We start from the raw sequence: 7,188 nt of genomic DNA, 5'->3' as shown, positions 1-7,188 counted from the left end.
ATTTATTGTGTTGCGAGTGATGCAAAAGACACTTTGAAATCCAATTTGAGTGGCCAAACTAAGATGCATCTGTAGAAATCCTCTTGGAATTGCATTACTTCCTAATGTGGTTTGGATGTGATTAGCAAAAAATCTAATTTCATGTCATTTTTGGCTGACTAGACTTTCTAAAATAAATCTGAACACAATCCAGATATGCTAAAAATGGATTTGGGCTAGAATGTAAACATGGTGTATGTGCTCCTAAACCAGATACAGTCTAGTTCAGTGGTGTTCATTATGTCTTTAGTTTATGATTATGACTTTAGTGTTCTTTTATCTCAGACATGTTAGGATATTACATACCTTGACATGTTTCAGCGGAAACTTCCGCCTTCCTCAGAAGTGTCACTTGGTGGTGGTTGTGACGCGTCTTTATCAGCTGATCTGTCAATCAGCCGAAATTAGGCTGAGGTGGATATTTAACACTTCTGAGGAAGGTGGAAGTTTCCGTCGAAACATGTCAAAGTATATGTAATATACTCACATGTTTGCGATAAAAGAATACTAAAGTCATTATCAGATACAGGTCTGTTTTTTTTTCAACCTGATCTCAGTCTGAACGGTCATGTTGGACGGAATTCATGCAATTTTTACATCACTCACAGATTTGTCAGCTGAAAGTCTTGGGGAGGCGCACTGACAGATGGTGTCAAAAGTAGCCTTTGACATTCTGGAATTTTGGATGAAGCCTTCATGTCACCATCCAAATGCTTCTGGCTCTGACTCCACATCCACACACATCAGTCCAGATATAACAGCCATCGCCATAATTACAAATTTTGCTCTCTTTCTCTTTATCCACGTCCTCATTATTACCTGCTCACAAATTTGCTGCGATCTACACCATAGACTGTATAAAATAATGGATGTAGCTACCATGAGGTCACCCATTGGTTTGTAGACTCGTGTTTTGAAGCCTCGAGTTCAGCATTTCAGTTGTCATTATCTTGGTTTTTGGAGCCAGAGGTGACCATATAGATGACGAAGTGAAGCTGTGGGGGAGCCAAAGGTGGATCTGACTTAAAGACTGTAGCGCGCCACACAGAATGCTTGTCACTTAAGTGGCTCTGTCCTTAAATATGTGTAACTTTAAGCCTTAAATAAAATGTAAAAAAGGTGAGTTGCATAAAGAATTCACCCCCTGTATAGTTGTCATTAACATGGAAATTATCTATAAAGGCCAAAAATGCCTTTTGTACCAGACTGTAAACATGTCTATTTCTGTGGTCTGGGCTGTGACCACTGCACACTGGAATCTGGCCACATTAAAAAGATAATGTGAACAACTAAACAAAAAAAAAAGGAATTGAGCAACGAATCCAGATTGAGCACTAAGGCTTACAGTGTGAATGTTGCCAGTTACCAGGAAAATGTTGCAATTATATGTTTCTGCAAACCACAGATGTTTCATATTTGCACATTATCATGGTAGATATGTTGAAACTTCCCGCTAATCATGTGATTAGGTTTAAGCATAAAAAACATTTGGTTATGGTTTGGAAAGACAGAGGAAACTCCCAGTTGTGGGGACACAATCTTGGCAGGAAACACAGCAATGTCTTGGTTAAACAAAAACCCGACTGCTTTGCATGGCACTATCCCTGCTGGACAACAGTGATGCGCTGCTACAAAACCAATGCTGGGGATAATGTGTTACAAAAGCAAAGTAATAATGTGTTACAAAAGTAATGCATTACCTTCATATATTATGTTTCAGCAGTAACAAAGAAGTATAATGTCTGACCAACAGAATTTCGGGTAATATTTCATTTACAATGTCACATAATGCGTTACCACCTGATATAAACTGTATAAATTGTTCATTTTTCATTATCCACACCACTTCACTTCTGCCAGTGCACCACTAAATTAAACATCCCCTGAAGGTTTTTGTGTTTTGTCATGTCACTACCTTTTTTATGTCTATGGTCACTACAGACTGTCGTAGAAGCGTGCCGGTGATCTGCACTACTGGGTCATGCCGTACTGTGCATTATCATGTTCAATGTGTTTCTATTAATATAACAACATATACTGTATCCCATTCTGCTTTTGCATCCTAAGGCTCCCTGAAAGCAGCAGGGATAAGTAGCTGGCCTCCAGTTTGTTTTTTCCCCATCCTGGGGATGGGCACATCTGGGTGATGTTAGTGTATGTTTGATGAGTTACTGGGAACAAGCAGGTGGGTCTTCCAGCTCCGTAGTGTTAATTTGCACTTATCATAGTGAGTGACTCGCATGACATACCGTTTGTTTTGCTAACCTCAACATTTGTTTATTGTATTTCCAATCATAGGCCCACAAATATGTTTCCATATCTCCCAATTATCAGACTTTGATCCTCTACCTGACCCTCCCTGTGTTCAAGGCTATTCATTTATTTTAAAAGGTCTATGCTATTTAATTGTTCTATATCATCACACTATTATTAATATAAGCATGGGATTTTAATACAAAGTGGTAACCACTGTATGTGAATTCATGGATGAGTCAGACCTGCGCCGCACTGGATTTGAAATGAACTGAAATAAACTGCAGCTTCTGTGCTTTGATTACCTGCTGTGAAACAACATGACCCTCATCCATTTAAAATGAACATTAGTTCTTCGGAGCTCATTTTAGTGAAAGTAATGCAAAAGTAGTGAAATAAGTAACGTATTACTCTACACAGAGAGTAATTCAATCAGGAGAGACTCATTTTTTATGGTAAAAGAACATATGAATAAAAATGTGGAAAGTTTTTGATGATTAGACCCCATAGAGATGGTATGATTTATGGAGGGTGATGAATCCATAGTTGAATAGGGAACTGATTGATTGGATAACGAGAAGAGTGAACACCCACAGTCAGCTGATTAGATGGAGTAGTGAGAGTGGGATGGAGAGAAATGTGAAAGGATGAGCACAGTGAAAGTCTTCCTGATTGAACTTACATTGAGCTTAATTTTGAAAAGTATCTTATTACTTTCAAATGGGGGTAACTAGTAATATCTAATGAATTACATTTTGAGAGTAACTTGCCCAACGCTGTACAAAACACCCACATTTGGAGGGTGGTTGGTGCATAAAAAGCTGCTGGAGACGCAGCAATGACTCACTAAATCACAAACAGTTGTGGTCTGCTGCTTGGTGGGTGTCTCACCTAGGTGACACGTCGTTCATCATCCCCTTAACCTCCCAGTGACAAAGTCAGCCCATGTGCAACGTCACTTTAGAAGCACTGATATGATACGTGTGATGTGTACAAATACAGAAATATACGATGCCAACATTTTCCTGTGGCGTCTGGGCTGTTCTTCTCTCCATTAGATAACTGCCATCTCGCCATCTTCCCTCTGCCTTGCTGGCATCCATCTAACCATCCATTCCTCCCCCATCTTCCTTATCTCTCTGGATGTGGATGCAATCTCATTTCACCCTGAGTGTCAATCTCCTCAAATCTTGTTCAAAACAGTCCATCTGCACCGCATTCACATGGCACACCTTTTTCCCAGAAGGACATGTTATTATTTTTTCACATGGTTCATAACCTTGTGATTTCCATCATTCACAGATCCACAGTGTACCACAACCACTGATGTGGTACATAATAACATGAAAACAGCCTACCATTTTACCTTTTGCTTTTATTCAGACACATCAAAAATAGAAATAGTTTCAAGCCACAGGCTAACACTGACATCGATCATCTCATTTGAAGCTCACATTTATATTTTTGCATGCCATGACTTTACCATTAACAAACATGAAATATGTCCCCACAGCTAACATACAGATAATATGGTCTCACTGTACATGAACGAAGGACTGAGCATGCAGTCAGCATGTGGGCTTCACGTCTATCCAGCGTCACATCACATTCAGTGTTTTTGCTGCTGTGTCTGTGGGAACAAGAGCTTCACAGTCAACAATAACAATGAGTCGTTTTGTGTAAGTCCTCAGATATGTCACGTTGGAGCTGAATGTACAGTGAGCAAGATTAAACCACTGCTGTTTATCTTCAATAAATCAACCTTTAGAGAAAAGAAATATATAGAAATATATACCACTTGGTTTCAAATAAAGCACTTTTCCATGTTGTGTACATTTGTATGCTTATTCATATGCTCCTCTTTTAATCTCACAATTGCAAAGCAATCACAGATAACATTGATGGAAGCTACAGTAAGGCAATTTTCACATATAACAGATAAAACAACCTTATAATACAGTTTTCTTTATGATTGTTCCAATAAAACCCTCTTATCTCACTGTCTACATGCATAACCATGGCATGGATCAGTCTGAAGACACAAATAATACAAACGGCTTGCTCTTTTTTTGTTATAAATATTAAAATGCAACACAGGGAAACAAATGTTTAGTATCCACCGACAGTATTTGAGGCAGTAGCCTACATTTGTTATGACAAGCAGTTTTAGCAGATGGTTGCATGTCAAGCTTCTCAGTTGGGAGGTAGGCACCACTAACACACACATTCAGAAAGAGCACTGTGATGCTATTTGAACATTCATTTTTACATTTCAAATGTAAACTTATGGCATCTTTTCATAGTTTAAATACAGACTGTGGGCCAGGATGCAGTGTGAAGAGATCATCAGGGGTACACCGACAGAACAGAGCAGCTATGATTAATATAAAGATACAGACAGGAGAGGGACTCCATATTCAAATCACTGCAGAAATGGCTGTGCTACTGAGGGCTGGCAGATTTTAGGAACCTGCTCATTAACTGTCACGCTAATGAAGCAGCAGGGCCAGGCAAGGCATACCGCAGTGACAGAAAAATTGGCTGCTGACAGCTGATGCCATCCAATAGTTCAACAGCAGCCTGCTTTCCCCCACTTAAAAACGCTAAACAAGCTGATAACATATGTCTGAGGCCAAAGACAAGTCGTGTGTTGTTTACTCAGGTTGGTGGATATGTAAACACATAATGATGAAAATGATATGATAATAGTGAATCATAAAAAGTTGATGTAGTTGGAGTAAATATTGGTTTTAAACCTCTGACTGTGTGTGATTCTGTTTTCTTCTTAAATTAACACAAGATTGTCTTTGCAGCACGTTTGTTTAGAGCACTTACAAACATGCTGTTACACAATGTGTTTACGAGTGGCTGTCATTGGCAACTTGATTGGCGTTTTACAGTAAGTCCTCTGTACTAAACTACAAAGAAGTAATTTGCTATTGTCTTCCAAAATGACACATAGGAGCCTTTTTTTCAAATCTGGAGCTCTCATCAGCAGAACATTGTTATCTCAGTACCTTCTAAACCTGTTACAATATACTCCGTCTGCCCCGGTGTCTGGTCAGCTTCAGGCTTGGTCAAGTTCAACAAACAAACAAAAAACCTTTGGTTAACATTAACAAAAGATTATGGTCATATGGTTAAAAAAAAAAAACAGTGTTGACTGTCACAATCTCCAGTGGTACTTTTTCCCAACTCGGTCTCATTCCCAGGTTGTCAGGTAACAGCACTTTGTCTTGCCCCTTGGCGTCTTATAGCAATGCACAGGGCACCATGTAATGTCTGTATCTGACACACAGCTGAAACACATTGTAACATTTGGTTAATGTTAAACAGCTGCAGTTATGTTGGGTAACAAAACTACTTGGTTAGGTTTAGGAAAAAGATCTTGTGGGGTTGTGGGTCTTCTTGGGTTCAAGTAGTATGTTTTTAAGTAATGTGACATACCATAAAACTTCAATTAAAAGCCTTGTCCCAATTGACCTATGGCTGAGCCCTGCCCTCAAACGCGATGAGCCAATCACAGTGTGTATAGCCAATCCCATACACTCAGACATTCTCTGCCTGGACGTCCATTGAAATGCATTACAGAAAGTCAGTTTTGTTAGGTTTTATGAGCTTTTTCAAAGATTTGAAGTTTAAAAATGGTCAAACAGTGTGCATGGGGTACATGCAACTCCGACACAAGGTATCCTGAGAGGCTGGGCGACGAGGTGTATTTTTTACACTTTAAACCACATCTCAACCGAGAAAAGTGTCTCCTTTGGATAAAGTTGTGCAGTACGTAGACCACAACATCAACTCAACGTAAATAAGATTAACAATGCTTTGCTGGAAAGAAATATAAAGATATCTTTAAAGTGCAACTTGCAGGTTAAATTTTTTTAAAGATATATACATAACCTTATTTGAAAATTACCATATGAGAAGTTAATTCAGAATTTATTATGGTTTACATGACATAAGGGCACAAATTCAGAGGAAAAAGTGGCTCTTTTTAGCTCCTCTTCTAAAAACGCTTTTTTTTCAACATCGCCTGATACTACGTCACGAGAGGGACTCTGCGTCCTTGACCCTGCCTCTGTCCAATGCGCAGTAGTAGGTGGTAGTGAGTCTGAGTGGTAGTCAACTTGTGAGTTAGTATTTTTCGGTTGTTAACAGTGCATTTCACCATTTGTGATTATGCCGAATTATTGTGTTTGTGCAGGTTGCACAAACTCGAGTCTGTCAGGGAGCGAGCGGCGTGAGGGTTGATGGGCAGTGTGAGGCATGTTATGTCTGGTCTGGGGGTCAGATTCTCCACCAGAGCCCAGAAGGCATCCACCTCCCTGCAGCACATACTCTCCACAGCTGAGGACATGGGCTTGCAGTTCCCACACAAGCACCTATCATACAAAAAATTATCAGGAAATCTACACCGTAATGCAGAGTTATAACACGCTTAGCAAGATATGTCTGGAAGCTGAAATTTGCACATTAGTTTCTGTTATGGGTAAGTAGCATTAGTTATCTATTGGTAGCTTTGTTATAACCTAATACGTGATGGCAAACTTAATGTGGTGATGTCAACACAGCCTTAAGGGCCATCCACACCAAGAACTATAACTATAAATATAACTATAAATATACAGTTTTAAAAATTGTTCTAAACTCAAGTGGAAGGTAGCGTCCACACTACACCTATAACGACGACGATAGCGGTGGACGATATCGTTCGGATCACTTTCAGAGCGATTTGATGAATGATAGAAACACTGACAGCCAATCAAAATCAATCTGAAATGACAGGTCGAGACGTTCATCACGTCACTACGTCACTCACAGACTCATTCAACATGGCGGACGACGTAGGAGAGAGGCTAATCACCGAGGTACAAAAAAAATCCACCCCTCTAT

This window comes from Epinephelus fuscoguttatus, linkage group LG8, assembly GCF_011397635.1.
Source record: "Epinephelus fuscoguttatus linkage group LG8, E.fuscoguttatus.final_Chr_v1".
Lineage (NCBI taxonomy): Eukaryota > Metazoa > Chordata > Actinopteri > Perciformes > Serranidae > Epinephelus > Epinephelus fuscoguttatus.
This window is presented reverse-complemented; position numbering follows the sequence as displayed.